Genomic DNA, 12,334 nt, shown 5'->3' on the forward strand with positions numbered 1-12,334 from the left:
AAAGAATATAATAAGCTCTATATTAGTTTTTTATTAGATGGTAGGATATTTAAAGGAAATCTGTTAGGTATGAGAATGAAATGTTTCCAGCTATAATATCAGATGAAAGGCCAACAAAATAGAACAAGTAGAATTTGTAAATGAACATGATAATATAAAATAATTGTTTGTTGCTTTTGTGTAGAATTTCTAGATCCATTAAATACTTGAATCATATACACAGTTAAATATTTGATTTCATATATATATGGCTCATGTTACCATGGTGAAAACATATTGTGATCATATTTGTTCTCTACCCTGAATGTTTTATTAATAAGGAATTCAAATGTTACTGGTCATTTTTATGTACTAAGTTTGTTTCACATTTTCCCAGTCTTCCAGAAAATTAAGATTTTTGTAGATTAAAAATGATAAGGTAACAGGATCTCTAAGCTTAAATTATTAACATACATCTAAAGAAGATTTTAGGTTACCATTTTAAGTGATGACACACTTCAGAGGCTTCTATTTTGTTGCTAGGTTTCGCACATGCAGTATCACTGTGATGTAAGCAATAGAATTTTTAAAAGGTACAAGTGTCAAAGTATATTTTGTTGCTAGGTTTCGCACATGCAGTATCATTGTGATGTAAGCAATAGAATTTTTAAAAGGTACAAGTGTCAAAGTAAATGGAGGAATATCAGGAGAGCAGATCATGTGTCCTGAAGTCCATCTTATAGAACAGGATTCTTACTAATGAGAATGGAGAGGAAGGGTGAGTTGATAGAGAAAAGTTGAAAAATATGAGTGTTTCTTAATATTGATATCATTATTTTTCAGTGTGTGAGAAATTATTTTGTAATCAGTTACAGAAGATTGTTCTTCCTTTTTTCCACAGAAGTGTTAGTCTAAGACTCATTGCTCTGGATCAGGAGCTAAATATGTTCACATTTGATACTATGACCTAAATATGTTCACATTTTATACTATGACCATAAGTCACATAGAGGTAATACTTGAATTTCTTATTAAACTTTTAAAATAATATCAAGGTAAACTAAAGTTAAATTTTGTACTATAAGATTTAAATTCCTCTATGTGAAGGGACTGCAGTATGATGAAGGCAAGTTCCTTACTTATACATGTATTTGTTTATAAGAAGTGGGCTAGTTGATGCTGTTTCACCTAAAGGATCTAGGGGATATATACGAGAGATTTTATGAGGAGGACGAGAAGTAACTTTCATATAACCAATGTAGGACTGAGTTGGGGTATTTAATTTTTGTTCACTTGTATTAGATTTTTTATATAGAATATATATATGTATATGTGTATATGTGTATATATATATATATATATATATATATATATATATATATATATATATATATATGTCCTAGAGCATATCAGCCTTGTGGATTACAAGACACTAAATAATTAATTAGAAATTTTTAAAAAGACAAACTGCTCTCAATCTGAATAATCCAAATTGATTTATGAAAGTTAAAAAAAAGTCTCTTTTGTATCTAAACTAAATATATTTTTGGTACTTTTCAAAAAGGATAAAAATTACACAATTTAATAGGATAATATTTCAATATATGTATACATTGTATAATTGTGCAATTTTCAAATTAGTATGGTATACCCTCACATATTCATTATTTATTACTCATTCATCATGAAAACTCTCAATGTCATTTCTTTGAGCTAGATATGTGAGAGAAATGTGAATGTTATTGTTTCCGAAATATGATAGAGCACAACCAAACTTTTACTTACTTGACTATAGTTCAGTATTCATTGACCAACTCTTCATTATCTTGCACATTCTTCCTCATTTTTACTAGCTTCTGAAAACCACCATTCTATTCAATTTTTGATGCAATCAATAACTTTAGATTCCATATATACATGAGATTATGACATGCTTATCTTTCTGTCTCTATCTTATTTTAGTAAACATGATTAACCTCTCTCTCATTCATGTCATGAATAACAGGATTTCTTTTGTAGCCTAATAAAGTGTTCACATGTTTTTACAGTTTCTTCATGCATTCAGAAAGTTTCCATCATTCAGATTTTCTCAAATGTTGCAATTGATAGGATAGTATTCACATTTCTTTAGCATTGTAATTTTATTTTCATTTTTCTAGCTAGAGTAGTTTATATCCTTATTTTTTTGAAGAATCTTTGTATTTCATTTCATATCAGTAATGTACATTTCCAACCACATTATTAAGGATTCTTATTTTCTACCATATCATCTAGCATTTCAGATTTAGTGATTTTGAATATACCTATTTTTGAGAATGGTGATGAACTCTTATCTTGTAGTATTTGCCTGAGTTTCTTTAAAGATTATCAATTTTGAGCAGTTTTTCATATACTTTGCTGGTATTCTTTCTTGCCAAAAAATATCTACTTAGTACTCAGTAATTTTTTTAGCTGTTTGGTTTTTAAATTTGGCCTCAACGTTGTTTCCCACAAATTATAGATATTATCCCTTGTTACATGCATAAATTGCAAATATTTCCCCCTGTGTTATTAGTGGCTTCTTCATTTTAGTTATTCTTTAGTGATAAATCTTTAGTTTGTTGTAATCCCCTTTTCTACTGCTTGCTTTTATTTAATAAGTATTATTGTCTAAAAAAGTCCTTATAAATATAAATATTTTTCTGTTTTCTTTTTTTTTATTTCAATTCCTTTTGGACTCTAGTCTTTGGTTTATGTGGTGAATTTATTTTAAGTTCATTTTAAAATTATCTTAACATGTTTTATTTATTTTGTGTATTAGAGTGTTACATGTATTATGGCTTGCAGATAGAAGTCAGGTCAAATTGTCACAGTTAATTCTTTTCTTCCACCATGAATGATCTCTGGGAATGAAACTCAAATAATCAGGTTTGGTATCAAGTATCTTTGCCCATTAAACAATCTTGGTATCTCTGATTTTGTTTTTCTAGCACAGGAGGAAGGGTGCCTAGTTAATTACTCTACATGTGAGCATTAAATTTTCCAAATACTGTTTATTGAAAATAATATCTCTCTAACACACATTCTTAGTATTTTTTCATACATCATTGTTTTTATTTATGTACATTTACTTTTTAAAATTTAATAACCTATTGACTGTGCTGCTCATCTACTTCTTGATGTGAGGCCATCTACTAGAATATAAATGACCCACAAGGAAACAGTCTTATAGAAAAATAATGGATTGCCAAGTCCAGTCTCAATATGAGCGTTTTTTCCTTGACATATTGTATCTTGTTTTCTTGTGTTTAGCTTTTGTCTCTTAGAGACCTACTACTTTCTGAAGGGAAATTGGAGGGGTGTAGATATGGGTGACAGGAGAGGTGGCAGCAAGGGGAGATAGGAGGAATGGAGGAAGGGAATCGGTGGTCAGCATGTATTATTTGGAGATATCTGTGCTTTCGATTAAAAAAGGATGAAGAATGACTCATCCTCACCCAAAAAGTCACTTGATACCAGTATTACATTTTAATTATCCACTTATCAATTGATGGGCATCCAAGTTGTTACTGTGCCTTAGATAATGTAATTAGAGCAGTTGTGAACAGGAATAAGCATGTCACTTTGTAATAAGAAATACATTCCTTTGACTATCCAGAAGTGATAATTTTGGTCCATGTGGTTTATCTATTTCTATTTTTCTGAGAAATTGGTATACCTATTTTCACAATGACTACAGAAATATGTTCACCATCTAGAATGGCTTGAGTGTTTCTTGTTCGCCACATCCTTGACAATTTTGTTTTCTTTTGATTTCTTACATTTGCCATTCTGACTGGGATAAGCTGCAATTTTCATGGAGTTTTAATTTACAATTCTTTGTAACAGCTGAGCATAGCTAACATTTAGTTTTGAGATTATAATACAATTGCATCCTTTCTCACTCCCCTTTCCTCACTCCACACCCTCCAGCGCACAATTTTTGGTCCCTTTTGAATTCATGGCCTCTCTTTTTTTATTAACTGTTGTTATATGCACCTAAATATGTCCTGCTCATCCATAAAATGTTACTTGTATGCATGTTTTCAGGGTTGATATTGGACACTGGATAACAGATAATGATGTATTTCCTAAATAGTTCTCCCTATTCTAGAAGTTTAAAGATTTCAGGCTTAGTTCTGAGACCCTTAGTCCATTAGGAATCCATTCGTTTGAAGAATGATAAGAAATGATACTTTCATTATTATTGAAAGATCATTTGATTATTCAAAATATGGAACTATCCAGTTTTCCAGTATCATTTGATAAAGTTGCTGTCTTCTCTCTAGTACAGATTTTAGAGTCTACACTAGATATTAGTGTCACAAATCAGGTGTCTATGGGTATATAAAATTATAGCCAGGACCTCAATTCTATTCCATTGACCAATGTGTCAACTTTTATGCCAGTACCAAGCTGTTTATATCCTTAAGTATTACAATGTAAATCACAATCTTTAATGGTGGTACATCAAGGTCTGTTTTAATTTTTATTTATTTTGATTTATTGTTTAGGATTGCTTTGGCTTTCCTGGGTGGGTGTTTTAATTTTCTTTTACTTCTTTCTTTTATTTTTCTTAATTTTTTTATTATTGGATATTTTTTGTGTACATTTTAAATGTTATCCACTTTCCCAGTTTCCTGACCATTAGCCTTCTATACAATCTGCCACCCCTACGTCTTTAAGGGTGTTCCCCCACCCCAACCATACCCCTTTCCCACCTCCCTGCCCTGTCATTATCCTATACTCAGAGGTCCAGCCTTGGCAGGACCAAGAGATTCTCCTCCCATTGGTGCCCAACAAGGCCATCCTCTGCTACATTTGCAGATGGAGCCATGGGTCTGTTCATGGGTTGTGATTTAGTCCCTGTGAGTTCTCGTTGGTTGTTGCTATTGTTGTTCTTATGGGGTTGAAAGTCCCTTCAGTTCCTTCCAATTTCTCCAATGGGGATCCCGTTCTTAAATGGTTTACAGCTAGCCTTCACCTCTGTATTTGTCACATTCTGGCTGAGGCCTTTCAGGAGACAGCTATATCAGGCTCTGGTCAGCATGCACTTCTTGGCTTCATCAATCTTGTCTAATTTTGGTGGATATATATATATATATATATATATATATATATATATATATATATATATATATATATATATATACATTAGATCCCAGGTAGAGCAGGCTCTGAATGAACATTACTTCAGTCTCTGCTCCAAACTTTGTCTCCATATCCCCTCCTCCCCTCCTATGAATATTTTTCTTCTGCTTTTTAAGAAGGACTGAGGAATTTGATCTTTGGACGTCCTTCTTCTTGAGTTTGATGTGGTCTGTGGATTGTATCTTGGGTAATGTGAGCTTTCGGGCTAATATCCAGTTATCAGTGTGTGCATGCCATGTGCATTTTTGTGATTGGGTTACTTCACTCAGGATATTTTCTAGTTCTATCCATTTGCTTATGAATTTAATGATGCAATTGTTTTTTGATATCTGAGTAGTACCACATTTTCTGTATCCATTCCTCTATTGAAATGCAACTCAGTTCTTTCCAGCTTCTGGCTATTATAAATAAGGCTGCTATGAACATAGTGGAGCATGTGTCTTTGTTGTATGTTCGAGCATCATTTGGGTATATGCCCAGAAGTGTTATAGCGGGGTCCTCAGGTAGGGCAATGTACAATTTTCTGAGGAACGTGAAGAGTGATTCCCAGAGTGGTTGTACCAGCTTACAATTCTACCAACAATGGAAGAGTGTTCCACTTTCTCCTCATCCTTGCCAGAATCACTTGTCACCCAAATTTTTGGTCTTAGCCATTCTGACTGGTGTGAGGTAGAACCTCAGGGTTGTTTCAATTTGCACTTCCCTCACGACTAGGAATGCTGACCATTTCTTTAGGTACATTTCAACCATTCCATATTTCTCAGCGGAGAATTCTGTTTAACTCTGTACTCCATTTTTAATAGGTTTATTCAGCTCATTAGAGTCCTACTTCTTGGCTTCTTTGTATATTTTGGATATTAGCCCTCTATTGGGTGTAAGATTAGTAAGCATCTCTGCAAAATCTGTTGGTTGCTCTTTTTTCCTAATGACAGTGCCCTTTGCCTCTCAAAAGCTTTGCCATTTTATGAGGTCCCATTTGTTGATTCTTGATCTAAGAGAGCATAAGCCATTGGTGTTTAGTTCAGGAAATTTTCCCCAGGGCCTATGTTTCCGAGGTGCTTCCCCACTTTTTCTTCTATTAGTTTGAGTGTAGCTTGTTTTTAGTGGAGGTCTTGTTCCACTTGGACTTAAGTAATAAGACAGGGCAATAAGAATGTGTCGATCTGCATTCTATTACTTGCTGACTTCCAGTTGCATCAGCACCATTTTTGAAAATGCTATCGTTTTTTTTTCCCTTGGATGATTTTAGCTCCTTTGTCAACAATCTAGTGACCATAGGTGTGTGGATTTATTTCTGGGTCTTCAATTCTATTCCTCTGATCTACCTGCCTGACTCTGTATCAATAGCATACAGTTTTTATCATTATTGCTCTGTAATACTGCTTGAGGTCAGGGATGGCGATTCCCCCAGAAGTTCTTTTATTGTGGAGTATAGTTTTCACTATCCTCTTTTTTTTTTGTTATTACAAATGAATTTGCAAATTGCTCTTTCTTTTTTTTTATTATTAACTTGAGTATTTCTTATATACATTTCGAGTGTTATTTCCTTTCTCAGTTTCCGGGCAAACATCCCCCTCCCCCTCCCCTTTCTTATCGGTGTTCCCCTCCCCACCCTCCCCCCATTGTCCCCCTCCCCCCAACAGTCTAGCATATACAGCCATCCAATTAGACAAGATGGATGAAGCAAAGAAGTGCAGACCGACAGGAGCCGGATGTAGATCGCTCCTGAGAGACACAGCCAGAATACAGCAAATACAGAGGCGAATACCAGCAGCAAACCACTGAACTGAGAATAGGACCCCCGTTGAAGGAATCAGACAAATTGCTCTTTCTAACTCTATGAAGAATTGAGTTGGAAATTTGATCGGGATTACATTGAATGTGTAGATTGCTTTTGGAAAACTGGCCATTTTTATTACATTAATCCTGTCAATCCATGAGCATGGGAAGTCTTTCTATCTTCTGAGTACTTCTTCAGTTTCTTTCTTCAGACACTTGAAGTTCTTGTCATACAAATTTTTCACTTGCTTGGTTAGAGTCACACTGAGGTATTTTAGGTTATTGGTGAGTATTGTGAAGGGTGGCATTTCCCTAATTCCTTTCTCAACTTGTTTAGCCTTTGAGTAGAGGAAAGCTACTTATTTGTTTGAGTTTATTTTATACCCAGTCACTTTGCTGAAGTTGTTTATCGGACTTAGTAGTTTTCTGGTGCAACTTTTGGGGCCACTTAAGTATAGTATCATATCATCCTCAAATAGTAATATTTTGACTTCCCCCTTTCCAATTTGTATCCCTTTGACCTCCTTTTGTTGTCTGATTCCTCTGGCTAAGACTTTGAGAACTATATTGAATAAGTAGGGAGAGAATGGGCACCCTTGTCTATTCCCTGATTTTAGTGGGATTTCTTCAAGTTTCTCTCCATTTAGTTTGATGTTAGCTATTTGTTTGCTGTATATTGCTTTTACTATGTTTAGGTATGGAACTTGAATTCTTGATTTTTCCATTACCTTTAACATGAAGGGGTGTTGAATATTGTCAAATGCTCTCTCAGCATCTAATGAGATGATCATGTGTTTTTTTTTCTTTGAGTTTGTTTACATAGTGGATTACATTGATGGATTTCTACATATTCAACCATCTGTGCATCCCTGGAATGAGGCCTACTTGATCATAATGGATGATAGTTTTGATGTGTTCTTGGATTCTGTTTGCAAGAATTTTATTGACTATTTTTGTGTCGATATTCATAAGGGAAACTGATCTGAAGTTCTCGTTCTCTGTTGCCTCTTTTTGTGCTTTAGGTATAAGAGTAATTGTGGCTCCATAGAAGGAATTGGGTAGTGATCATTCTGTTTCTATTCTTGGAATAGCTTGGACAGTATTGATATTAAGTCTTCTATGAATGTCTGATTGAATTGTGCACTAAACCCAGCTGGACCTGGGCTCTTTTTGATTGGGAGACTTTTAAAAACTGCTTATTTCTTTAGGAAGTTACAGGATTGTTTAGCTGGTTTATCTGATCTAATTTAACTTTAGTACCTAATATCTGACTAGAAAATTGTCCATTTCATCCAGATTTTCCAGTTCTGTTGAACATCTGCTTTTGTAGTAGGATCTGATGATATTTTTTTTTTAATTTCCTCAGATTCTGTTGTTATGCCTCCCTTTTCATGTCTGATTTTGTTAATTTGGATACACTCTCTGTGCCTGCTGGTTAGTGTGGCTAAGGGTTTATGTATCTTGTTGATTTTCTCAAAGAACCAGCTCCTGGTTTTGTTGATTCTTTGTATAGTCCTTTATGTTTATACTTGGTTTTCATCCTTGAGTTTGATTATTTCCTGCCTTCGACTCCACTTAGTATACTTGCTTCTTTTTTGTTCTAGAGCTTTTAAGTGTGCTGTGAAGCTGCTATTGTATGCTTTTTTAATTCCTTAATCTTTTTTCTTTTTACAGTCCAGTCTCATTTCCCCTCTTGGTCTGCCCTATGGTCTACATTCCTCACCTCTACCCCCCACCCCGTCTCCAAAAGTATATTCTTACCCCCAACCTTCCAATCTCACTCCACCAGAACTATATGAAATTTAATAGTTTTTTTTTATTTTTGTGAAGATTAACCTTGACAATTTCATAAGGATGGCATTGAATCTGTAGATTACATTAAGTAGCATGAGATTTTCTTCTTTATAAACTATACCAATCCAGGAGCATGGGCATATGTGTATGTGAGTGTCTTTCCATTTTGTTGTTTTATTTTATTTTTTCAAATTTATTAGTATAGTATCTTCATTTTTTTTTGTACCAGACTTTCAGTTCTTTGGTTAAATTTATTTCAAAAATGCTTCTTTTAATTGGAGGGTATTGCATACTTGTTTTCTTTACTACTTCTTTCTTGGTATGTTTGACACTAGTATAAGGAATGTTTACTGACATTTATGCGTTATTTTTTTATCAAACGACTTTGTTTAGTAAGACTAACTTATACGATTTCTGGTGGATTCTTTACAGTCTTTTAGAGAGAGTGTGTAAAATCATCCTATACAAATAAAGGCACTTTGGTATCATCTTTTACTACTTGTATCTCCTTTAGCCCTTTCTCTTGTCCAATTGCTCTAGCTAAGTCTTCAAGTAATATGTTGAATGAGAGGGAGACAACCGAGCATCTTACTATTGTTCTGTATCATGGTAAGTGGATGATCTGTATCATGTTATCTTGAATTTGGTTTGTAAGGCAAATTATATTTGCCTGTAGGTTCATCAGGAGATTGGTTCGTAATTCTCTTTTTTATTTGGTTCTTTCTCTTGTTTGAGCAATGTAAGAATACTGGCTTCATAAAAAGAAGTTGGATAGAATCGACAAATGGGATCTCATAAAACTGCAAAGCTTCTGTAAGGCAAAGGACACTGTGGTTAGGACAAAACTGCAACCAACAGATTGGGAAAAGATCTTTACCAATCCTACAACAGATAGAGGCATAATATCCAAAATATACAAAGAACTCAAGAAGTTAGACCGCAGGGAGACAAATAACCCTATTAAAAAATGGGGTTCAGAGCTAAACAAAGAATTCACAGCTGAGGAATGCCGAATGGCTGAGAAACACCTAAAGAAATGTTCAACATCTTTAGTCATAAGGGAAATGCAAATCAAAACAACCCTGAGTTTCACTTCACACCAGTGAGAATGGCTAAGATCAAAAACTCAGGTGACAGCAGATGCTGGCGAGGATGTGGAGAAAGAGAAATACTCCTCCATTGTTGCTGGGATTGCAGACTGGTACAACCATTCTGGAAATCAGTCTGGAGGTTCCTCAGAAAATTGGACATTGAACTACCTGAGGATCCAGCTATACCTCTCTTGGGCATATACCCAAAAGATGCCCCAACATATAAAAAAGACACGTGCTCCACGATGTTCATAGCAGCCTTATTTATAACAGCCAGAAGCTGGAAAGAACCCAGATGCCCTTCAACAGAGGAATGGATACAGAAAATGTGGTACATCTACACAATGGAATATTACTCAGCTATCAAAAACAATGACTTTGTGAAATTCGTGGGCAAATGGTTGGAACTGGAAAATATCATCCTGAGTGAGCTAACCCAATCACAGAAAAACACACATGGTATGCACTCATTGATAAGTGGCTATTAGCCCAAATGCTTGAATTACCCTAGATGCCTAGAACAAATGAAACTCAAGACGGATGATCAAAATGTGAATGCTTCACTCCTTCTTTAAAAGGGGAACAAGAATACCCTTGGCAGGGAATAGAGAGGCAAAGATTAAAACAGACACAGAAGGAAGACCCATTCAGAGCCTGCCCCACATGTGGCCCATACATATACAGCCATCCAATTAGACAAGATGGATGAAACAAAGAAGTGCAGGCTGACAGGAGCCGGATGTAGATCGCTCCTGAGAGACACAGCCAGAATACAGCAAACACAGAGGCGAATGCCAGCAGCAAACCACTGAACTGAGAATAGGACCCCCGTTGAAGGAATCAGAGAAAGAACTGGAAGAGCTTGAAGGGGCTCGAGACCCCTTATGTACAACAATGCCAAGCAACCAGAGCTTCCAGGGACTAAGCCACTACCTAAAGACTATACATGGACTGACCCTGGACTCTGACCTCATAGGTAGCAATGAATATCCTAGTAAGAGCACCAGTGGAAGGGGAAGCCCTGGGTCCTGCTAAGACTGAACCCCCAGTGAACTAGGTTGTTGGGGGGAGGGCGGCAATGGGGGGAGGATGGGGAGGGGAACACTCATAAGAAAGGGGAGGGGGGAGGGGGATGTTTGCCCGGAAACCGGGAAAGGGAATAACACTCGAAATGTATATAAGAAATACTCAAGTTAATAAAAAAAAAAAAAGAAGTTGGATGAGATGTCTTTTTATTTTATAGAACAATATAAAGTGTGTTGATGTTACTGTTCATGACCATTTGATAGTATTCTGTACTGAATTAATCTGGGCCTAGGCTTTTATTTTTTTAATCAGTAAAATTGAGATCACATCTATTTGATTTCTATAGGTGTCTATTAATTATATATTTCACCTTGATTAATATTGTAGGTCACATCCATATTGAAATATGTCCATTTATTTTGGAACTTCAGTTGATTTTAATATTAAATGGTTTTGTTTTGTTTTTACTTTATTCTTTGCATAGATTGCATCCTGACTACAGTTTTACCTCTATACCTCCTCTCTCCCCAAATCCACTCATTTCCATTTCCCTACAGAAAAGAGTAAGGCAGCAGAAATATCAGCTGAATACTACATAACAAGCTACAATAAGACTATACACAAACCTTCATATCAAGACTGGATAAGGAAACCCAAAAGGGGTAAAAGGGTTTACAGAGCAGGCAAACAGGTCAGAAACACGCCTAACTTCTACTGTTAGGAGTTTCACAAGAACAGTACCCTACATATAGGCACAAGACTTAACTCAGAACCATACAGGATCTGTGATTGTTGCTTCAACCTCTTTGAGCTTCTGTGAGTCCTGCTTCTTTGATTCTAAGGCTATGTTCTTATGATGTCCTCATCCAGTCTGACTTCTACTGTCCTTCCTTCACTCTTCCATTGAGGTCCACCTGATATTTAGCTGTGGATCTCTGTATCTGTTCCCTTTAGTTACTGAATAAAGCCTTTCTGATGATAATTAAGCTAGGCACAGATCTATGAGTAGAACAGAATATCATTAGTCATCATCTCGTTGACTTTCTTTTTCTTTCTCTGTTCCTTCCTTCTTTTCCTTCTTTTTTTCTTTTTCTACTATTTGTGTTTGGTTCTATGCTAGGTCTGTTGACTAATCAGCTTCTGGTTCCTAACCATCCAGGAAGTGTCAGTCATGAGCACCCTCTCAGGGAATGGGCCTCAAATAGGACCAAAAATTCATTGGCCACTTTCACAAGTTCTGTGTCACCATTACCCTATGACATATTGAAGGCAGGACAAATGGTATGTCAGAGATTTTGGAGCTGAATTCATGTCTTAGTCAATCTCACCTCTGGACTTCTTGAATTGTTATAGATGATAGCCAGTTTAGTATCTTTATTCCCCATTAGTGGGAGTCTTTGCTATTGTTGCCATTACTAGATACCATGGAGTTTGCCCTGCAGTTTGTTTCCAAATTGCCCCCAAATGCTCAATTTCAATGGTTTCTCCCAGTACTC

General features: G+C 35.6%; 1 pseudogene across 1 annotated transcript in view; it reads left to right on the top strand.

Annotated features, from left to right (window-relative positions):
- The first annotated feature begins 563 nt into the window (after nt 1-563).
- Nucleotides 564-12,334, top strand: part of Cpxcr1 (CPX chromosome region, candidate 1) — a 37,752-nt pseudogene continuing 25,981 nt past the window's right edge. The window contains exon 1 of the transcript NR_176808.1: nt 564-757. The product of NR_176808.1 is annotated as a CPX chromosome region, candidate 1 (transcript). The remainder of the gene's footprint in view (nt 758-12,334) is intronic.

This window comes from Rattus norvegicus, chromosome X, assembly GCF_036323735.1.
Source record: "Rattus norvegicus strain BN/NHsdMcwi chromosome X, GRCr8, whole genome shotgun sequence".
In the NCBI taxonomy this organism is placed as follows: domain Eukaryota; kingdom Metazoa; phylum Chordata; class Mammalia; order Rodentia; family Muridae; genus Rattus; species Rattus norvegicus.